The following is a 12,168-nucleotide window of genomic DNA, read 5'->3' on the forward strand; positions in this document are numbered from 1 at the left end:
CCCCACCCACCATATTACCCATCCCACCCCACCCTGTCAGGTTTTGCCCCGCCCTCCATTTTGCCCTACTTCCTTTTCTGTGTCGGTATGGGGCAGGCTTCCTAACTATCTGCTTGGTCAAGTCATACTTACTGGGCACTTTACGTATCTAACAATGTGCGTGTGTGCTTTAACTTTGTAACTGACTCTCTTGGCTGTTTTAGCTTGTAGGGTTACATTTTGAGGTATAAACATCAAAAAGGCTTGGGCTTGGGCTTGGGCTTGGGGGTGGAGTTATTTAGGTCCATGCCTAAGGGGCGTGTCCTTCTTGATCTCTGAGGGATCATAGTGATACCAGAGGAATTTCTCAGACCTGCCCTTTTGCAGAGCCCTTTTCCTGGCACAAGGAGTTATAAGCACGCCCCTGCATATCGTCTACTGTGCTTGCTACGGCAGCACATATACTAAAATTGGATCGATACAGAGAAGATTAGCATGGCCCCTGCGAAAGGATGACACGCAAATCCGTGAAGCGCTCCACATTTTGAAGAACCTGGAGAAATGGCACGGCAATCCTGCGGCGTTGACCTTCTGCCGACCGAGATTCGAGCCGGTACTGTTTTTATTCTCAAATCTGCTGGCTTGTCTCGTGGTCAAGGTCGATTGGCAGAAACAGCATAGGGTAGAAATACCACTTGCGACTGAGTGAATCAAGATAAGGCACTAGGGATATAGGTAAAGCAGTGTGATTGTCAGCAGGAATATACTATCCAATAGCACTATGCAAAGAGCCTATGTTTCAGCTGTGGTTTAAATATTGAAATCAGGAATATATCAGGACACCTCTCTCTGGAGCTAGGGATCAGTCCATGAACAACTGAACCATGCTTGCCAGAGCTGGCAAAACAACATGCAGCAGGGGTTGTAGAGGGTGGAACATGTAAGGACTTTTGTCCATTGCAGAGTTTTGTGTTGTAGACTGGAGTTTTCTTCAGTCCCGTCCCATACCTTTAATAGAATTCCCACCCCTTGACCTGGAGCCCCACCCACCATATTACCCATCCCACCCCACCATGTCAGGTTTTGCCCCGCCCTCCATTTTGCCCTACTTCCTTTTCTGTGTCGGTATGGGGCAGGCTTCCTAACTATCTGCTTGGTCAAGTCATACTTACTGGGCACTTTACGTATCTGACAATGTGCGTGTGTGCTTTAACTTTGTAACTGACTCTCTTGGCTGTTTTAGCTTGTAGGGTTACATTTTGAGGTATAAACATCAAAAAGGCTTGGGCTTGGGCTTGGGCTTGGGGGTGGAGTTATTTAGGTCCATGCCTAAGGGGCGTGTCCTTCTTGATCTCTGAGGGATCATAGTGATACCAGAGGAATTTCTCAGACCTGCCCTTTTGCAGAGCCCTTTTCCTGGCACAAGGAGTTATAAGCACGCCCCTGCATATCGTCTACTGTGCTTGCTACGGCAGCACATATACTAAAATTGGATCGATACAGAGAAGATTAGCATGGCCCCTGCGAAAGGATGACACGCAAATCCGTGAAGCGCTCCACATTTTGAAGAACCTGGAGAAATGGCACGGCAATCCTGCGGCGTTGACCTTCTGCCGACCGAGATTCGAGCCGGTACTGTTTTTATTCTCAAATCTGCTGGCTTGTCTCGTGGTCAAGGTCGATTGGCAGAAACAGCATAGGGTAGAAATACCACTTGCGACTGAGTGAATCAAGATAAGGCACTAGGGATATAGGTAAAGCAGTGTGATTGTCAGCAGGAATATACTATCCAATAGCACTATGCAAAGAGCCTATGTTTCAGCTGTGGTTTAAATATTGAAATCAGGAATATATCAGGACACCTCTCTCTGGAGCTAGGGATCAGTCCATGAACAACTGAACCATGCTTGCCAGAGCTGGCAAAACAACATGCAGCAGGGGTTGTAGAGGGTGGAACATGTAAGGACTTTTGTCCATTGCAGAGTTTTGTGTTGTAGACTGGAGTTTTCTTCAGTCCCGTCCCATACCTTTAATAGAATTCCCACCCCTTGACCTGGAGCCCCACCCACCATATTACCCATCCCACCCCACCCTGTCAGGTTTTGCCCCGCCCTCCATTTTGCCCTACTTCCTTTTCTGTGTCGGTATGGGGCAGGCTTCCTAACTATCTGCTTGGTCAAGTCATACTTACTGGGCACTTTACGTATCTGACAATGTGCGTGTGTGTTTTAACTTTGTAACTGACTCTCTTGGCTGTTTTAGCTTGTAGGGTTACATTTTGAGGTATAAACATCAAAAAGGCTTGGGCTTGGGCTTGGGCTTGGGGGTGGAGTTATTTAGGTCCATGCCTAAGGGGCGTGTCCTTCTTGATCTCTGAGGGATCATAGTGATACCAGAGGAATTTCTCAGACCTGCCCTTTTGCAGAGCCCTTTTCCTGGCACAAGGAGTTATAAGCACGCCCCTGCATATCGTCTACTGTGCTTGCTACGGCAGCACATATACTAAAATTGGATCGATACAGAGAAGATTAGCATGGCCCCTGCGAAAGGATGACACGCAAATCCGTGAAGCGCTCCACATTTTGAAGAACCTGGAGAAATGGCACGGCAATCCTGCGGCGTTGACCTTCTGCCGACCGAGATTCGAGCCGGTACTGTTTTTATTCTCAAATCTGCTGGCTTGTCTCGTGGTCAAGGTCGATTGGCAGAAACAGCATAGGGTAGAAATACCACTTGCGACTGAGTGAATCAAGATAAGGCACTAGGGATATAGGTAAAGCAGTGTGATTGTCAGCAGGAATATACTATCCAATAGCACTATGCAAAGAGCCTATGTTTCAGCTGTGGTTTAAATATTGAAATCAGGAATATATCAGGACACCTCTCTCTGGAGCTAGGGATCAGTCCATGAACAACTGAACCATGCTTGCCAGAGCTGGCAAAACAACATGCAGCAGGGGTTGTAGAGGGTGGAACATGTAAGGACTTTTGTCCATTGCAGAGTTTTGTGTTGTAGACTGGAGTTTTCTTCAGTCCCGTCCCATACCTTTAATAGAATTCCCACCCCTTGACCTGGAGCCCCACCCACCATATTACCCATCCCACCCCACCATGTCAGGTTTTGCCCCGCCCTCCATTTTGCCCTACTTCCTTTTCTGTGTCGGTATGGGGCAGGCTTCCTAACTATCTGCTTGGTCAAGTCATACTTACTGGGCACTTTACGTATCTGACAATGTGCGTGTGTGCTTTAACTTTGTAACTGACTCTCTTGGCTGTTTTAGCTTGTAGGGTTACATTTTGAGGTATAAACATCAAAAAGGCTTGGGCTTGGGCTTGGGCTTGGGGGTGGAGTTATTTAGGTCCATGCCTAAGGGGCGTGTCCTTCTTGATCTCTGAGGGATCATAGTGATACCAGAGGAATTTCTCAGACCTGCCCTTTTGCAGAGCCCTTTTCCTGGCACAAGGAGTTATAAGCACGCCCCTGCATATCGTCTACTGTGCTTGCTACGGCAGCACATATACTAAAATTGGATCGATACAGAGAAGATTAGCATGGCCCCTGCGAAAGGATGACACGCAAATCCGTGAAGCGCTCCACATTTTGAAGAACCTGGAGAAATGGCACGGCAATCCTGCGGCGTTGACCTTCTGCCGACCGAGATTCGAGCCGGTACTGTTTTTATTCTCAAATCTGCTGGCTTGTCTCGTGGTCAAGGTCGATTGGCAGAAACAGCATAGGGTAGAAATACCACTTGCGACTGAGTGAATCAAGATAAGGCACTAGGGATATAGGTAAAGCAGTGTGATTGTCAGCAGGAATATACTATCCAATAGCACTATGCAAAGAGCCTATGTTTCAGCTGTGGTTTAAATATTGAAATCAGGAATATATCAGGACACCTCTCTCTGGAGCTAGGGATCAGTCCATGAACAACTGAACCATGCTTGCCAGAGCTGGCAAAACAACATGCAGCAGGGGTTGTAGAGGGTGGAACATGTAAGGACTTTTGTCCATTGCAGAGTTTTGTGTTGTAGACTGGAGTTTTCTTCAGTCCCGTCCCATACCTTTAATAGAATTCCCACCCCTTGACCTGGAGCCCCACCCACCATATTACCCATCCCACCCCACCCTGTCAGGTTTTGCCCCGCCCTCCATTTTGCCCTACTTCCTTTTCTGTGTCGGTATGGGGCAGGCTTCCTAACTATCTGCTTGGTCAAGTCATACTTACTGGGCACTTTACGTATCTGACAATGTGCGTGTGTGCTTTAACTTTGTAACTGACTCTCTTGGCTGTTTTAGCTTGTAGGGTTACATTTTGAGGTATAAACATCAAAAAGGCTTGGGCTTGGTCTTGGGCTTGGGCTTGGGGGTGGAGTTATTTAGGTCCATGCCTAAGGGGCGTGTCCTTCTTGATCTCTGAGGGATCATAGTGATACCAGAGGAATTTCTCAGACCTGCCCTTTTGCAGAGCCCTTTTCCTGGCACAAGGAGTTATAAGCACGCCCCTGCATATCGTCTACTGTGCTTGCTACGGCAGCACATATACTAAAATTGGATCGATACAGAGAAGATTAGCATGGCCCCTGCGAAAGGATGACACGCAAATCCGTGAAGCGCTCCACATTTTGAAGAACCTGGAGAAATGGCACGGCAATCCTGCGGCGTTGACCTTCTGCCGACCGAGATTCGAGCCGGTACTGTTTTTATTCTCAAATCTGCTGGCTTGTCTCGTGGTCAAGGTCGATTGGCAGAAACAGCATAGGGTAGAAATACCACTTGCGACTGAGTGAATCAAGATAAGGCACTAGGGATATAGGTAAAGCAGTGTGATTGTCAGCAGGAATATACTATCCAATAGCACTATGCAAAGAGCCTATGTTTCAGCTGTGGTTTAAATATTGAAATCAGGAATATATCAGGACACCTCTCTCTGGAGCTAGGGATCAGTCCATGAACAACTGAACCATGCTTGCCAGAGCTGGCAAAACAACATGCAGCAGGGGTTGTAGAGGGTGGAACATGTAAGGACTTTTGTCCATTGCAGAGTTTTGTGTTGTAGACTGGAGTTTTCTTCAGTCCCGTCCCATACCTTTAATAGAATTCCCACCCCTTGACCTGGAGCCCCACCCACCATATTACCCATCCCACCCCACCCTGTCAGGTTTTGCCCCGCCCTCCATTTTGCCCTACTTCCTTTTCTGTGTCGGTATGGGGCAGGCTTCCTAACTATCTGCTTGGTCAAGTCATACTTACTGGGCACTTTACGTATCTGACAATGTGCGTGTGTGTTTTAACTTTGTAACTGACTCTCTTGGCTGTTTTAGCTTGTAGGGTTACATTTTGAGGTATAAACATCAAAAAGGCTTGGGCTTGGTCTTGGGCTTGGGCTTGGGGGTGGAGTTATTTAGGTCCATGCCTAAGGGGCGTGTCCTTCTTGATCTCTGAGGGATCATAGTGATACCAGAGGAATTTCTCAGACCTGCCCTTTTGCAGAGCCCTTTTCCTGGCACAAGGAGTTATAAGCACGCCCCTGCATATCGTCTACTGTGCTTGCTACGGCAGCACATATACTAAAATTGGATCGATACAGAGAAGATTAGCATGGCCCCTGCGAAAGGATGACACGCAAATCCGTGAAGCGCTCCACATTTTGAAGAACCTGGAGAAATGGCACGGCAATCCTGCGGCGTTGACCTTCTGCCGACCGAGATTCGAGCCGGTACTGTTTTTATTCTCAAATCTGCTGGCTTGTCTCGTGGTCAAGGTCGATTGGCAGAAACAGCATAGGGTAGAAATACCACTTGCGACTGAGTGAATCAAGATAAGGCACTAGGGATATAGGTAAAGCAGTGTGATTGTCAGCAGGAATATACTATCCAATAGCACTATGCAAAGAGCCTATGTTTCAGCTGTGGTTTAAATATTGAAATCAGGAATATATCAGGACACCTCTCTCTGGAGCTAGGGATCAGTCCATGAACAACTGAACCATGCTTGCCAGAGCTGGCAAAACAACATGCAGCAGGGGTTGTAGAGGGTGGAACATGTAAGGACTTTTGTCCATTGCAGAGTTTTGTGTTGTAGACTGGAGTTTTCTTCAGTCCCGTCCCATACCTTTAATAGAATTCCCACCCCTTGACCTGGAGCCCCACCCACCATATTACCCATCCCACCCCACCCTGTCAGGTTTTGCCCCGCCCTCCATTTTGCCCTACTTCCTTTTCTGTGTCGGTATGGGGCAGGCTTCCTAACTATCTGCTTGGTCAAGTCATACTTACTGGGCACTTTACGTATCTGACAATGTGCGTGTGTGCTTTAACTTTGTAACTGACTCTCTTGGCTGTTTTAGCTTGTAGGGTTACATTTTGAGGTATAAACATCAAAAAGGCTTGGGCTTGGGCTTGGGCTTGGGGGTGGAGTTATTTAGGTCCATGCCTAAGGGGCGTGTCCTTCTTGATCTCTGAGGGATCATAGTGATACCAGAGGAATTTCTCAGACCTGCCCTTTTGCAGAGCCCTTTTCCTGGCACAAGGAGTTATAAGCACGCCCCTGCATATCGTCTACTGTGCTTGCTACGGCAGCACATATACTAAAATTGGATCGATACAGAGAAGATTAGCATGGCCCCTGCGAAAGGATGACACGTAAATCCGTGAAGCGCTCCACATTTTGAAGAACCTGGAGAAATGGCACGGCAATCCTGCGGCGTTGACCTTCTGCCGACCGAGATTCGAGCCGGTACTGTTTTTATTCTCAAATCTGCTGGCTTGTCTCGTGGTCAAGGTCGATTGGCAGAAACAGCATAGGGTAGAAATACCACTTGCGACTGAGTGAATCAAGATAAGGCACTAGGGATATAGGTAAAGCAGTGTGATTGTCAGCAGGAATATACTATCCAATAGCACTATGCAAAGAGCCTATGTTTCAGCTGTGGTTTAAATATTGAAATCAGGAATATATCAGGACACCTCTCTCTGGAGCTAGGGATCAGTCCATGAACAACTGAACCATGCTTGCCAGAGCTGGCAAAACAACATGCAGCAGGGGTTGTAGAGGGTGGAACATGTAAGGACTTTTGTCCATTGCAGAGTTTTGTGTTGTAGACTGGAGTTTTCTTCAGTCCCGTCCCATACCTTTAATAGAATTCCCACCCCTTGACCTGGAGCCCCACCCACCATATTACCCATCCCACCCCACCCTGTCAGGTTTTGCCCCGCCCTCCATTTTGCCCTACTTCCTTTTCTGTGTCGGTATGGGGCAGGCTTCCTAACTATCTGCTTGGTCAAGTCATACTTACTGGGCACTTTACGTATCTGACAATGTGCGTGTGTGTTTTAACTTTGTAACTGACTCTCTTGGCTGTTTTAGCTTGTAGGGTTACATTTTGAGGTATAAACATCAAAAAGGCTTGGGCTTGGGCTTGGGCTTGGGGGTGGAGTTATTTAGGTCCATGCCTAAGGGGCGTGTCCTTCTTGATCTCTGAGGGATCATAGTGATACCAGAGGAATTTCTCAGACCTGCCCTTTTGCAGAGCCCTTTTCCTGGCACAAGGAGTTATAAGCACGCCCCTGCATATCGTCTACTGTGCTTGCTACGGCAGCACATATACTAAAATTGGATCGATACAGAGAAGATTAGCATGGCCCCTGCGAAAGGATGACACGCAAATCCGTGAAGCGCTCCACATTTTGAAGAACCTGGAGAAATGGCACGGCAATCCTGCGGCGTTGACCTTCTGCCGACCGAGATTCGAGCCGGTACTGTTTTTATTCTCAAATCTGCTGGCTTGTCTCGTGGTCAAGGTCGATTGGCAGAAACAGCATAGGGTAGAAATACCACTTGCGACTGAGTGAATCAAGATAAGGCACTAGGGATATAGGTAAAGCAGTGTGATTGTCAGCAGGAATATACTATCCAATAGCACTATGCAAAGAGCCTATGTTTCAGCTGTGGTTTAAATATTGAAATCAGGAATATATCAGGACACCTCTCTCTGGAGCTAGGGATCAGTCCATGAACAACTGAACCATGCTTGCCAGAGCTGGCAAAACAACATGCAGCAGGGGTTGTAGAGGGTGGAACATGTAAGGACTTTTGTCCATTGCAGAGTTTTGTGTTGTAGACTGGAGTTTTCTTCAGTCCCGTCCCATACCTTTAATAGAATTCCCACCCCTTGACCTGGAGCCCCACCCACCATATTACCCATCCCACCCCACCCTGTCAGGTTTTGCCCCGCCCTCCATTTTGCCCTACTTCCTTTTCTGTGTCGGTATGGGGCAGGCTTCCTAACTATCTGCTTGGTCAAGTCATACTTACTGGGCACTTTACGTATCTGACAATGTGCGTGTGTGCTTTAACTTTGTAACTGACTCTCTTGGCTGTTTTAGCTTGTAGGGTTACATTTTGAGGTATAAACATCAAAAAGGCTTGGGCTTGGGCTTGGGCTTGGGGGTGGAGTTATTTAGGTCCATGCCTAAGGGGCGTGTCCTTCTTGATCTCTGAGGGATCATAGTGATACCAGAGGAATTTCTCAGACCTGCCCTTTTGCAGAGCCCTTTTCCTGGCACAAGGAGTTATAAGCACGCCCCTGCATATCGTCTACTGTGCTTGCTATGGCAGCACATATACTAAAATTGGATCGATACAGAGAAGATTAGCATGGCCCCTGCGAAAGGATGACACGCAAATCCGTGAAGCGCTCCACATTTTGAAGAACCTGGAGAAATGGCACGGCAATCCTGCGGCGTTGACCTTCTGCCGACCGAGATTCGAGCCGGTACTGTTTTTATTCTCAAATCTGCTGGCTTGTCTCGTGGTCAAGGTCGATTGGCAGAAACAGCATAGGGTAGAAATACCACTTGCGACTGAGTGAATCAAGATAAGGCACTAGGGATATAGGTAAAGCAGTGTGATTGTCAGCAGGAATATACTATCCAATAGCACTATGCAAAGAGCCTATGTTTCAGCTGTGGTTTAAATATTGAAATCAGGAATATATCAGGACACCTCTCTCTGGAGCTAGGGATCAGTCCATGAACAACTGAACCATGCTTGCCAGAGCTGGCAAAACAACATGCAGCAGGGGTTGTAGAGGGTGGAACATGTAAGGACTTTTGTCCATTGCAGAGTTTTGTGTTGTAGACTGGAGTTTTCTTCAGTCCCGTCCCATACCTTTAATAGAATTCCCACCCCTTGACCTGGAGCCCCACCCACCATATTACCCATCCCACCCCACCCTGTCAGGTTTTGCCCCGCCCTCCATTTTGCCCTACTTCCTTTTCTGTGTCGGTATGGGGCAGGCTTCCTAACTATCTGCTTGGTCAAGTCATACTTACTGGGCACTTTACGTATCTGACAATGTGCGTGTGTGTTTTAACTTTGTAACTGACTCTCTTGGCTGTTTTAGCTTGTAGGGTTACATTTTGAGGTATAAACATCAAAAAGGCTTGGGCTTGGGCTTGGGCTTGGGCTTGGGGGTGGAGTTATTTAGGTCCATGCCTAAGGGGCGTGTCCTTCTTGATCTCTGAGGGATCATAGTGATACCAGAGGAATTTCTCAGACCTGCCCTTTTGCAGAGCCCTTTTCCTGGCACAAGGAGTTATAAGCACGCCCCTGCATATCGTCTACTGTGCTTGCTACGGCAGCACATATACTAAAATTGGATCGATACAGAGAAGATTAGCATGGCCCCTGCGAAAGGATGACACGCAAATCCGTGAAGCGCTCCACATTTTGAAGAACCTGGAGAAATGGCACGGCAATCCTGCGGCGTTGACCTTCTGCCGACCGAGATTCGAGCCGGTACTGTTTTTATTCTCAAATCTGCTGGCTTGTCTCGTGGTCAAGGTCGATTGGCAGAAACAGCATAGGGTAGAAATACCACTTGCGACTGAGTGAATCAAGATAAGGCACTAGGGATATAGGTAAAGCAGTGTGATTGTCAGCAGGAATATACTATCCAATAGCACTATGCAAAGAGCCTATGTTTCAGCTGTGGTTTAAATATTGAAATCAGGAATATATCAGGACACCTCTCTCTGGAGCTAGGGATCAGTCCATGAACAACTGAACCATGCTTGCCAGAGCTGGCAAAACAACATGCAGCAGGGGTTGTAGAGGGTGGAACATGTAAGGACTTTTGTCCATTGCAGAGTTTTGTGTTGTAGACTGGAGTTTTCTTCAGTCCCGTCCCATACCTTTAATAGAATTCCCACCCCTTGACCTGGAGCCCCACCCACCATATTACCCATCCCACCCCACCCTGTCAGGTTTTGCCCCGCCCTCCATTTTGCCCTACTTCCTTTTCTGTGTCGGTATGGGGCAGGCTTCCTAACTATCTGCTTGGTCAAGTCATACTTACTGTGCACTTTACGTATCTGACAATGTGCGTGTGTGCTTTAACTTTGTAACTGACTCTCTTGGCTGTTTTAGCTTGTAGGGTTACATTTTGAGGTATAAACATCAAAAAGGCTTGGGCTTGGTCTTGGGCTTGGGCTTGGGGGTGGAGTTATTTAGGTCCATGCCTAAGGGGCGTGTCCTTCTTGATCTCTGAGGGATCATAGTGATACCAGAGGAATTTCTCAGACCTGCCCTTTTGCAGAGCCCTTTTCCTGGCACAAGGAGTTATAAGCACGCCCCTGCATATCGTCTACTGTGCTTGCTACGGCAGCACATATACTAAAATTGGATCGATACAGAGAAGATTAGCATGGCCCCTGCGAAAGGATGACACGCAAATCCGTGAAGCGCTCCACATTTTGAAGAACCTGGAGAAATGGCACGGCAATCCTGCGGCGTTGACCTTCTGCCGACCGAGATTCGAGCCGGTACTGTTTTTATTCTCAAATCTGCTGGCTTGTCTCGTGGTCAAGGTCGATTGGCAGAAACAGCATAGGGTAGAAATACCACTTGCGACTGAGTGAATCAAGATAAGGCACTAGGGATATAGGTAAAGCAGTGTGATTGTCAGCAGGAATATACTATCCAATAGCACTATGCAAAGAGCCTATGTTTCAGCTGTGGTTTAAATATTGAAATCAGGAATATATCAGGACACCTCTCTCTGGAGCTAGGGATCAGTCCATGAACAACTGAACCATGCTTGCCAGAGCTGGCAAAACAACATGCAGCAGGGGTTGTAGAGGGTGGAACATGTAAGGACTTTTGTCCATTGCAGAGTTTTGTGTTGTAGACTGGAGTTTTCTTCAGTCCCGTCCCATACCTTTAATAGAATTCCCACCCCTTGACCTGGAGCCCCACCCACCATATTACCCATCCCACCCCACCCTGTCAGGTTTTGCCCCGCCCTCCATTTTGCCCTACTTCCTTTTCTGTGTCGGTATGGGGCAGGCTTCCTAACTATCTGCTTGGTCAAGTCATACTTACTGGGCACTTTACGTATCTGACAATGTGCGTGTGTGCTTTAACTTTGTAACTGACTCTCTTGGCTGTTTTAGCTTGTAGGGTTACATTTTGAGGTATAAACATCAAAAAGGCTTGGGCTTGGGCTTGGGCTTGGGGGTGGAGTTATTTAGGTCCATGCCTAAGGGGCGTGTCCTTCTTGATCTCTGAGGGATCATAGTGATACCAGAGGAATTTCTCAGACCTGCCCTTTTGCAGAGCCCTTTTCCTGGCACAAGGAGTTATAAGCACGCCCCTGCATATCGTCTACTGTGCTTGCTACGGCAGCACATATACTAAAATTGGATCGATACAGAGAAGATTAGCATGGCCCCTGCGAAAAGGATGGGAGCCAATCTTCTCTGTGGCCAGTTTGGGCCCTTGGGGGCCCTTCCAGATGCCAGGGGTGCTCTAGAAACCAAATTTGGGGTGCCCGATCTCATTCGAGACATCCCCAGGGTTCCTGGGTGCCCGCTTCACCCTAAACCCAGAATCTACCCAAATCTTGTACCATGTGACCTCTTTGGCAAGGAGGCGGGACAATGGTGACAGAGGGTGGGACATGTCTTGCATGTTAAGTAGCCATGTGCTTTACAAATTGCATGTCAAGTAGCCATGTGCTATGCACAACAAATGTTGTAATGAATGATTGAATTATATTTTTTGAATGATTGAATTATATTTTTTAAATCATATTATATAAATATATATTTATTATATATTTCTGTTTTTAATCATCTTGATATTGTTGTAATTCTATTGAATATTTAATTATGCCACAATTTTTA

The 12,168-nt window shown here is 47.2% G+C and overlaps 11 non-coding genes and 1 pseudogene across 11 annotated transcripts; all 12 read left to right on the top strand.

The window, feature by feature from the left end:
- Positions 1-419: 419 nt before the first annotated feature.
- LOC143501336 (U6 spliceosomal RNA) lies at positions 420-526 on the top strand. Its single transcript, XR_013126894.1, has one exon. It is a non-coding gene; the product is annotated as a U6 spliceosomal RNA (small nuclear RNA).
- A 912-nt stretch (positions 527-1,438) lies between these two features.
- On the top strand, positions 1,439-1,545 carry LOC143501337 (U6 spliceosomal RNA). Its single transcript, XR_013126895.1, has one exon. It is a non-coding gene; the product is annotated as a U6 spliceosomal RNA (small nuclear RNA).
- Positions 1,546-2,457: 912 nt separating this feature from the next.
- LOC143501338 (U6 spliceosomal RNA) lies at positions 2,458-2,564 on the top strand. The gene has a single exon (XR_013126896.1). It is a non-coding gene; the product is annotated as a U6 spliceosomal RNA (small nuclear RNA).
- Positions 2,565-3,476: 912 nt separating this feature from the next.
- LOC143501341 (U6 spliceosomal RNA) lies at positions 3,477-3,583 on the top strand. The gene has a single exon (XR_013126898.1). It is a non-coding gene; the product is annotated as a U6 spliceosomal RNA (small nuclear RNA).
- Positions 3,584-4,501: 918 nt separating this feature from the next.
- Positions 4,502-4,608, top strand: LOC143501342 (U6 spliceosomal RNA). The gene has a single exon (XR_013126899.1). It is a non-coding gene; the product is annotated as a U6 spliceosomal RNA (small nuclear RNA).
- Positions 4,609-5,526: 918 nt separating this feature from the next.
- Positions 5,527-5,633, top strand: LOC143501343 (U6 spliceosomal RNA). The gene has a single exon (XR_013126900.1). It is a non-coding gene; the product is annotated as a U6 spliceosomal RNA (small nuclear RNA).
- A 912-nt stretch (positions 5,634-6,545) lies between these two features.
- LOC143501328 (U6 spliceosomal RNA) lies at positions 6,546-6,652 on the top strand. The gene has a single exon (XR_013126886.1). It is a non-coding gene; the product is annotated as a U6 spliceosomal RNA (small nuclear RNA).
- Positions 6,653-7,564: 912 nt separating this feature from the next.
- On the top strand, positions 7,565-7,671 carry LOC143501344 (U6 spliceosomal RNA). Its single transcript, XR_013126901.1, has one exon. It is a non-coding gene; the product is annotated as a U6 spliceosomal RNA (small nuclear RNA).
- Positions 7,672-8,583: 912 nt separating this feature from the next.
- LOC143501359 (U6 spliceosomal RNA) lies at positions 8,584-8,690 on the top strand. The gene has a single exon (XR_013126915.1). It is a non-coding gene; the product is annotated as a U6 spliceosomal RNA (small nuclear RNA).
- A 918-nt stretch (positions 8,691-9,608) lies between these two features.
- Positions 9,609-9,715, top strand: LOC143501345 (U6 spliceosomal RNA). The gene has a single exon (XR_013126902.1). It is a non-coding gene; the product is annotated as a U6 spliceosomal RNA (small nuclear RNA).
- Positions 9,716-10,633: 918 nt separating this feature from the next.
- Positions 10,634-10,740, top strand: LOC143501346 (U6 spliceosomal RNA). Its single transcript, XR_013126903.1, has one exon. It is a non-coding gene; the product is annotated as a U6 spliceosomal RNA (small nuclear RNA).
- A 912-nt stretch (positions 10,741-11,652) lies between these two features.
- Positions 11,653-11,728, top strand: LOC143501370 (U6 spliceosomal RNA; annotated as a pseudogene).
- Positions 11,729-12,168: the final 440 nt, after the last annotated feature.

The sequence above is a fragment of the Brachyhypopomus gauderio genome, unplaced genomic scaffold (assembly GCF_052324685.1).
Source record: "Brachyhypopomus gauderio isolate BG-103 unplaced genomic scaffold, BGAUD_0.2 sc171, whole genome shotgun sequence".
NCBI lineage: Eukaryota > Metazoa > Chordata > Actinopteri > Gymnotiformes > Hypopomidae > Brachyhypopomus > Brachyhypopomus gauderio.